The sequence below is a fragment of the Ictalurus furcatus genome, chromosome 5 (assembly GCF_023375685.1).
Source record: "Ictalurus furcatus strain D&B chromosome 5, Billie_1.0, whole genome shotgun sequence".
In the NCBI taxonomy this organism is placed as follows: Eukaryota; Metazoa; Chordata; class Actinopteri; order Siluriformes; family Ictaluridae; genus Ictalurus; species Ictalurus furcatus.
In genome coordinates, this window is record NC_071259.1 from 2917619 (window position 1) to 2926575 (window position 8957).

Below are 8957 nucleotides of genomic sequence, written 5' to 3' on the forward strand. Positions count from 1 at the left end.
CGTCCCGTTATCAATTATTCCTTCCTAATATTTGAAAATCTAAATCTTCTGTCATTTAATTTGTTGTTAATAGTGTGCGCAGTGCCACTCAAAACGCGAACCTTTCCCGTTATTTTCACTTAACTCCGCGACGTGATACGGAACTGTAATGCGGTCGAGACCTGACGGGAACTACTTTATCAGTGCGTTCACTGAAAAAAAAAAATAACTGCGCGCGTCTGTCAGCCAATCAGAATCGAGAATTCACCAGCGCTGCGGTATAAACACCAACAAAACGGTCAGCAAATGAAACCTGTACTAACACACCCTTATAACTTTATAATTGTGGTACGTGTCCTGGTAATAATCACATTACCGTCTAAACTAATACTAAAACTAATACGGTCCGAATAGAGCTTATGTCTTTTACCTCAAAAGTAGTCCATTATGATACTTGTTAGCTACATTAGCTAGCCTTGTTTTATAAGATAAGATAATTTTGGCGTAGAAACAAATGTCGGATACAAGTTTTTTTTTGTTTGTTTTTAATGCCGTTAGTTTTATACACGCATAAAACTGTCCGCTTGGTTCGTTTTTGAATAATAATGAAAAAGCTTTACATAGACAGCAATTCGCCCGTGTCTGGAAACAGTTTACAAGTCGAGGGGTGTGATTTGTATAAGCAATAGCTCGGGCCGCGTTTCACACCTTTCTCCACGCCCTAACTAGGGTGTGACATAATAGGTTTCACACCCTACCTAGGGCACTAGGGTTTGGAGTCGGCACGCGTTTAGGATCCGGCCCATGTTTTTCCACGCTAAAACGGTGCCGGTCCCTTTAAGCCGGCAGAGAAACAGATCTGGTTGACGTTCAGCGGGAGTCGAGTCTCTGCGAGGAAGAGCCCACCAGCACCACCAGCTACAGCAGATTATTCGGACATTTTGTGGATTTCTGCCTGGATTTGTGAACCAAAAGTGGACAATGTGGGATCGTATCGGGCCTCTGAACACGCCTGTGGAGGGATGAGCGGGGTGGAATAGTAGATAAAAGGAGGGAAAGAGAGAGAGAGAGAGAGAGAGAGAGAGAGAGAGAGAGAGAAGCGGAGAAAGAAGGAGGATCAGTTATTCACCCAACACACACTCCGAGGACGAGAGAGAGAGAAGAGAGAATACAGAACACCGAACACAGACCCTTCTCTACATGTGGATTAATTTCAGATTATTTTTTTTACATTAAAAAAAACAACAACAAATAAACCAAACAAGCGCATTGGATTAACATAAACACGCACGCGAACACCTTATACACAAGGTAAGAATGACAAATTAAATTTATAAACCATTTATTTCTCAAGTAAACAAGTTCTCTTATTTGCTCAAGCTAGCTTAGCTGTACGTTTAACGGACTAGCTCTCTCTCTCTCTCTCTCTCTCTCTCCATGCTAGCATGAATGACTTCTCCTAAGTTTACTCGCACCACACCGACCTTTTCGCCCTTTCGTCTTTTTTATTTATTTATTGACTTATTTATTTTTATTTTATTACCTTTTTACCTGAAGATTTAGTTGTAAACAGTTATTAAGCGGTGTTATTCCCGAAGCTGGGTTTCTACTAGAACCGAAGGCGAAGTCGAGAAAACGGTTAGCTACATGCTAGCACTGGCTAGCGCGATGGAGCTTAGCTAGCAACGTTAGCAACCAGAACTCTCCAACAAACAAAAATATAATAACGCATAAATTGCTCATAAAACAAGATAGTATAGTGGAGAGAGTTATAGATACAAGCTTTATTGGTCGTTATTACAAAAACAAACACATCAATTAAATATAAAAATAAATATGTCTGTATGTGTATATGTGTATGTATATGTGTGTGTATATGTATCACACCGCACACTTGTATATGAGTGTATGTATTTATGTGTATATAACGTTTAACATGTAGCCTAGCACGTTATTTGTTTATAGAGAAATATAGAGAAATATCAATAGCGCATTAAAGGGTTGAGTTAGAAATGTAGACCATGTATTACCAGAAGAATCGTCTTCATAGCTTATATTTTCTATAATTATGACATTTCCAGCTCTTCTGTTAACGTTAAAATACGTCATATATTGTTATATAAGTGTTGTTCGTGTTAAGTTAGATTTTCCTTATATTAACTCTATAGCTGTTGAAGTCCAGGACATTACTGTGTCAGCTATGAAAGGTAGATCTCGGTCATTTTAATGGCAGTCAGACTATATACAGTAACACTGTGTGTGTGTGTGGTGTTGTCATCCTCCGCCGTGTTTTCCTGGATGCTCCGGAATACACTTCCAACATTCCCTAATCCCAGGTTTAGGATTGCTCCAGAGTCGGTCCGATTAGCCGGATGAGGGACGGTGAACTCTGACTGCGAGGCAGGTGTAAAGTCTGTCCTGTGTGCGGTTTCAGCCTCGGCACTCGGACTTAAAGGTGCAATAGGTAATTCTTGTGTACCGTGGTGTGTCTGAACACTCGATTCTGATTGGCTGGAAGGTGTGTGTTCGAACCTTTTAAGTAGTCCCGGTCAGTTTAATCACCGGTTCTAAGTTAATGCGCCGCCTATGAGCGACCGTAACCATAGTAACGTACAGGTACTTTCCGCGTACGTACGCCATACGAAGTCGTTTGTGATCGTTGCGTCCAAAAATGCTCGACTTTGCTGCGGCAGTTTTCAAGATTTTCCACGGTTATTTGTTTAGTTTTTTTTTTTTTTGAATTGGCGGAATTGTTTCCGCACGGTCTTTGGCACTGATGTTTGTCGGTAAATGAGAGCTGTTAATTGTACTCGTGTTGTGGAGTACATGACGTGACGCGTCTTGGCCCAAATCGGCGGAAAATCTGCTGTGATTCTGGAAAAATCGCAAGCTCCTCCGAATATTGCGGAGTTTGCTTGGTTTCCGCGTTAGTTTCTACGATTTCAGAATCGCGGAATCCTGGAGGAAATGTAGAATATCTACAAACAGAAAACCACCAGTGGTTTGAGCAGAAGTGGGTGAAGTCGCAAGGGAAAACCCGTTTGGGGAAAATTCACTTCAGGTCTGGAGTGCTAGGGCGTCCTGTCCATCATTTAGTTGACTGATGTAGATCCTGGGGGCGGAGCTTCGTGAGCATGGACAGAAATGGGCTCAAACTTTTTTTCCGTGTGTGTGTGTGTCTAACGTCCATGTTACCCGTTAGTCCCAGAACACAATGCAGATACGCGGCTACACGTCGGTCTTGTGCCAGGTTGCGTAGTTGGCGATCTACAGGATGACCAGGGTGATGACATTACAAGCAGGAAAGTTAAAGTTTTGGAAGCTGATCTGTTTTAGCAGCGCGTACAGGTTAAGGAATAAAAAGCTAAAGCGCCGCCGCATCACTCCCAATAGGTCGAGATGAAGAAAGAGCTTGGAATCCCCCCTCCCCCTCCCCGTCATGATTCTTACTCGGGAGGTCCTCCTCAACGCAGAGTTCGAGTTCGGCAAGTGACGTCGAATCAAAATGGCTGCCCACAGCATCAACAGTAAGCACGGCAGCTAAAGGAATAAAGTGTCGAGAGGACTTCATATAGTGGTAATGACGACGAATTTTTTTTCTCACCGTAGGAATCGTTAAATCTATGGCGCAGATGTGTCGTAACGTCAACCCCCCTCCTTCGCTCTTTCATACGTACGTCGAGCGGAACACGTGTCACGAGTGACGAGAAGCAAGTCGTGTATCAACACTCGACAGGTTGATTGGACTAAACAATAAAGCTGCGTTCTCGGAGCGTTCCTCTCTTTCGTGAACGTCTGCTTGTTGCTAGGACGACGGTCTGTGTTTCCACTCGACGGAAACCAACCGGAAGAACGTCAATCGGAGCCGTCGTGCGGATCGAAGACATGTAATCCGTCACTGACACGGTTTTGTTTTTTTTTCCGTCACGGGGATTTTTTTGGTTGCCAGATCGAGTCGTATTAAAGCCAGGTGTTTAAACGTAGGCAAAGCGTTCTACGAAAGCCACGGTTTCACCGCTGAACGTTTCGAGTTCTCAGGAGCGAAGCTTTACGGCATTACGGAGACACGCTTTTTTTATTCCCAAGCCTCGCCTTGACTCGACTCGACTCGACTCGCCTCGCCTCGGTTGAACCTGCTGCGAGAGACGAGATAAAAGCGGCACGTACGGTTTCCAGCACTTCGTCTTCGTTCTTTCGGTTTATGAGCGGCTCGGGAGCGTCGGCGTGACGCGGTCTCGGCCTGGATCGACTCCGGCCCGGTTAGCTGACTGGGTCATATTTTATTAGCTGCTTTCTGCAGACACGGACAAACAAACAAACAAAAACCAGAGGCAGAACGTGAAGGTCAGTGGAGCTCGTCATTGACTGTGTGCACCTGGAAGATCTGCTGACCAGCACCTTCAACACCAATAGAACACACATTATTATACACCTTATTATTATTATTATTATTATTATTATTATTATTAGTATTATTATTATTATTATTATCCAGCTCCGTGTGGACTCCAGTTACTGACGTTTATCGGTGCTCACATCTGATCAGGGCGTTAGAAATAAAATAAAGATGTGCACATGGACACGGAGACGGGTTTAATACGGGACGCGGAGACGGGTTTAATACGGGACGCGGAGACGGGTTTAATACGGGACGCGGAGAGGGCTTTTAGTGATGTTAGCTTTCTTTTCTGTCTATGTGGCTCCTTTTTCTTTGTCTCTTTCGTTCTGTCTGTTGCTTTTTTTTTTTTTGTTTGTTTCCATCTACTGGTCTGTACTCTTCGTTTGTCTGTCTTTTTGTTTTTCTCTCTCTGTCTGTGTTTCCCCTTCTTTCTGTGTCTCTTTCTGTCTGTCTTTGTTTCAGTTTGTCTGTCATTCTTTCTGTCTGTCTCTTTCTCACCGTCTTTTTGTCTGTATCTGTCTCTTTCTGTTGGTCAGCCTGTCTGTCTTCCTGCCCGTCTTTCTGTGTCCTTGTCTGTCTTTCTTTCAGTTTCTGTCTTTCTTTCTGTATCTCTTTTGTACTGTCTCTCATTCTGTCTGTCTTTCAGTTTGTCTCTTTCTCTCTGTCTTTTTTTGTCTCTCTCATTCCTTATTTTAGTTTTGTCTGTCTTTTTTCCGTTTAGCAGTCTGTTTGTCTCTCTCGTTCATTCTCTCTGTCTGTCTGTCTATCAAGCTGTTGTTCTTCCATTTGTTTTTTTTTTTTCAGTCTCTCATCCAGTCCCTTGTCTGTCTTTTTTCCTTCTTTCTGTTTGTCTCTGTATCTCTTTGTCCGTTCCTTTCTTTCAGTCCATATCTTTCATTCTTGCGCGCTGTGAAGTGTAATTGTCTTCTCTCTCTCTCTTTCTCTCTCTCTCTCGCTCTCTCTCCCTCTGTATGATGAGTCCGTGGGAGAGAAGTAGAGCGTGTGTGTATTTTTAATGAAGAAAAAGCCGCCGCGTTAATGATCAGCACGGAGTGGTAGAGGTTTTTAATGGGAATGCGTGCGATAAACAAACAAATAAAACATTATGAGGAAGCCGTCAGGTTTAACATCAAAGGGCTTGAAATTGAACTGGAAGAGTGAGTGTGTGTGTGTGTGTGTGTGTGAGTGTGCTGTGGTGAGTGTGTGAATGTCAGGTCTAGTCTTTTATTAGAAATCTCTCTCTGTGTGTGTGTGTGTGTGCTGTGGTGAGTGTGTGAATGTCAGGTCTAGTCTTTTATTAGAAATCTCTGTGTGTGTGTGTGTTGGAGTTCCTCTCAGCTCCTGCGTTGGTGTGACCCAGACAAAATGTTTAATTACTCTGAAAGGTCAGAGGAAGCGTTTAGAGTAATCACCTGCCGGCTGACGGCGGGGTGCGGAGTCATTTTGTGTTGTTTTTTTGAGTTTGTGTTGATTTTGATGAAGGTCAGTTGAAACGCATGACTGCTGAAGCCACTGGGATTCTGTTCTGATTGTGTGTGTGTGTGTGTGTGTGTGTGTGTGTGAGAGAGAGAGAGAGAGAGAGAGAGAGAGAGAGAGTTTTTTTTTTTTGTCTGGTAGCTTTCACAAAATGTCTACACATGATGTTTTAGTGCGTTGTTACGGAAACGGCGTATCCACAACGTGACTTAGCCGTTCTACCTAGCGGCGTACTTTAGTACAAGTTCACTCGTCATATTGTGTGTGTGTGTGTGTGTGTGTGTGTGTGTGTGTGTGTGTGTGTAGGATGTGTTTGTGTGAGTTAACGAATTAACCCGCTAGTAAAGCACTTCGGTTTACCGTGCTAGCGTTCGTCCGCCGTTCATCTCCAGCTCAGGCTGCTTACGCGTCTCGATCCTCAGCATCACAGCTACAACCGGATCATTACAAACACTAGAGCTAATTCTTTCTCGATTCTTCTTCAGAACCACGGTCAGTGCGCCGTTAATGTCCTGCATGTCGCTAATGTCGACGGTATGCTTTAATACCTCGACGCACATCTTGAACTCGAACGCACGCCGTTTTTATCTCGGACTCGACGAGTATTCGCAGTTTGTCGGATTTAAACCCCATCTTATTTATTTATTTATTTGTTTGTTTTTGTTTATTTATGTATTTGTAGACCAGAGGTTCTGGACGAGGTCTGATTACCGATCGGTACCTTCCGAGTTAATTAAGTCGGCACGCCGAGTTAATAACCAGGCGCGTGTCGCTCGCACCACGCTAGCGGACGCGTCTGAACACGTTCCCGAGGCTGGAGTACCTGCGATTGAACATCTAACAGCTGTGAGTGAAGTCCACGCTCATGTAGTCCACGCTGGTTACCGTTGGTTAACTCGTGCGGCGTTGGGCTTGGGGTTGTTTTGGGAGTCTGAGATGTTTATTCAGCGTTCATTGGCTTTCACTTCTTCCTTTATCAACCAAGCCACGTTGTGTCACGTCGTCGTCACGGCAACGAATTGAAATCGAGGCAAAAGTTTTGAGCAGTACAGAATTCGCCGCTAAAACTTTTTCAATTTGCTGCCGTAGCTCTGCTGAGGAAAAAACAGTAGTGGAGGTGTGTGTGTGTGTGTGTGTGTGTGTGTGTTGTTGCAGTGAATGTTCCAGCCCCGTGCTCTCGCAGGCCCCTACAGCTGCTGCGTTGCTGACACTTCCAGGAAACTGGAGGCCTGCCAGAGAGGGAATAAAAACGTGAAAGACTAAAATGACGTGCCAGACTGATCTTGAGTGTTGAACAAGTGGGGTGTGTGTGTGTGTGTGTGTGTGTGAGAGAGAGAATGATGCAATAGACATTGGAAACTGCACAGCTTGAGTGCTGATTAAATTTGTGTGTGTGTGTGTGTGTATAAATATATATTGTGTGCAGTGCTGTGAGGTTAGGCAGCTTGTCGTAATCTGGGTTGTCATGGCGATGTTAAAGGAAAAGCAGATATTGTTTCACCCGCTGTTAAAACCAACAACCACAAGATCATGGACGTGGCTGAAGTTTAAAATCGGCCTGAGCTTATTTTTGTGTCCGGGTGTTTAGAGAGCGAGGTCTGGACTTTATAAAGCTTATGTTACTTTATTTTACTTAATAATTTAATAAATGTAATGAAGTTGATTTCATTGCCTGACTGAGTTTTATACTTATCGACTTAATGACTTACCTGCCGACTTGATTACCGACTTAATGAATGAGTTGCGTACCTGCTGACTTACTGACCTATTTACCGAATTAACGACTTACAATGACTGACTGAATGACGGACTGAATTACTGAACGACTGACTGACTTGCATACTTATTGATTTACTTTCTGACTTGACGACTGAATTAATGAACGACTCACTGACTCACTCACCCCTATACCAATTTACTGACTCACTTGCGTCCTGTTTTACTGCCATGCGTACTTAATGACCTAGTGACTTACATACTGACTTACCGACTGAGGTATTGACTTAACTGACGTACCAGATAAGTAGATCGGCTCTGCAGCGTTCTTTCAAGAAAAAGCCATAGTCAAAATGTTTGAATTACGTATTTCTATCCATCCATCCCTCCCTCCCTCCCTGTTTGTTTTGATCTATCCCTACTTAAAGTTCACAGATTTTCCTTTGTGTCTGAAATGACAGTGTTTTACAGATCAGTTCAGTGCTGTATGGGAATAATAATAACGTTCCTCTGATCTACAAGACGTTGAAAAGGGGATTCTTTCATATTTAGTACTTCAGTGCTCCAGTGGAGCTCGTGTTGTCCTTACCTGTACGTCATAGCGTAAAACTTTCATCATGTGGCGTCTCATCACCCCGCACGAGTTTACTCTGACATCCGGAGGTTTTCTGAGGACACGGACCTTCTGTGTGTAAGGAAAGATCATCATCATCATCATCATCATCATGATGGGGATTTGATGCTGATGTCAACCTTCACTGCAGGTTTATTTACTCTCGCTAATACACCGTGTAATCTGTGGTTACGCTGCATGACCACTTCCACCCCGATCGGAGCCCAGTTCGGTCTCTGCTGGTCAAACAGTCGGCACAGAAGAGTAAGAAGTGTAGCGGGCGGCACCGTCGGTTCGTTTCTTATAAACACACACGCACACGTTATCGTTTCTATAGCAACATCCACGGGGACTTGTACAGGAGACGCTCCACGTAAATAGATTAAAAAATAATAATAAAAAGTGTCTAGTTGTTGAGACGGCGAAGTTTAATGTTAGATGATCACGATCAGAAAAAGATATGATCTTGGATATGTAGCTATAACGACTGTCTCTCTCTCTCTGTGTCTCTCTGTCTGTGTCTCTCTCTCTCTGTCTCTCTCTCTCTCTCTCTGTGTCTCTCGCTCTCTGTCCCTCCTTGTCTGTCTCTCTCTGTCTCTCTCTCGCTGTGTCTCTCTCTCGCTGTCTGTCTCTCTCTCTCTCTCGCTGTCTGTCTCTCTCTCTCTCTCTCGCTGTCTGTCTCTCTCTCTCTCTCGCTGTCTGTCTCTCTCTCTCTCGCTGTCTGTCTCTCTCTCTCTCGCTGTCTGTCTCTCTCTCTCTCTCGCTGTCTGTCTG

At 43.9% G+C, this 8957-nt stretch overlaps 1 protein-coding gene across 4 annotated transcripts in view; it reads left to right on the forward strand.

The window, feature by feature from the left end:
• The first annotated feature begins 238 nt into the window (after positions 1-238).
• The window catches only part of ncor2 (nuclear receptor corepressor 2), a 90300-nt gene continuing 81581 nt past the window's right edge, over positions 239-8957 (forward strand). For 2 of the 4 annotated variants that reach the window (XM_053624202.1, XM_053624201.1), the window contains exon 1: positions 239-1290. The gene's annotated coding sequence lies outside the window, so the exon portion shown is untranslated. Of the gene's footprint in view, positions 1291-6536; positions 6701-8957 lie in introns of all 4 variants that reach the window. The other 2 variants (XM_053624198.1, XM_053624197.1) reach the window with 2 other exon arrangements.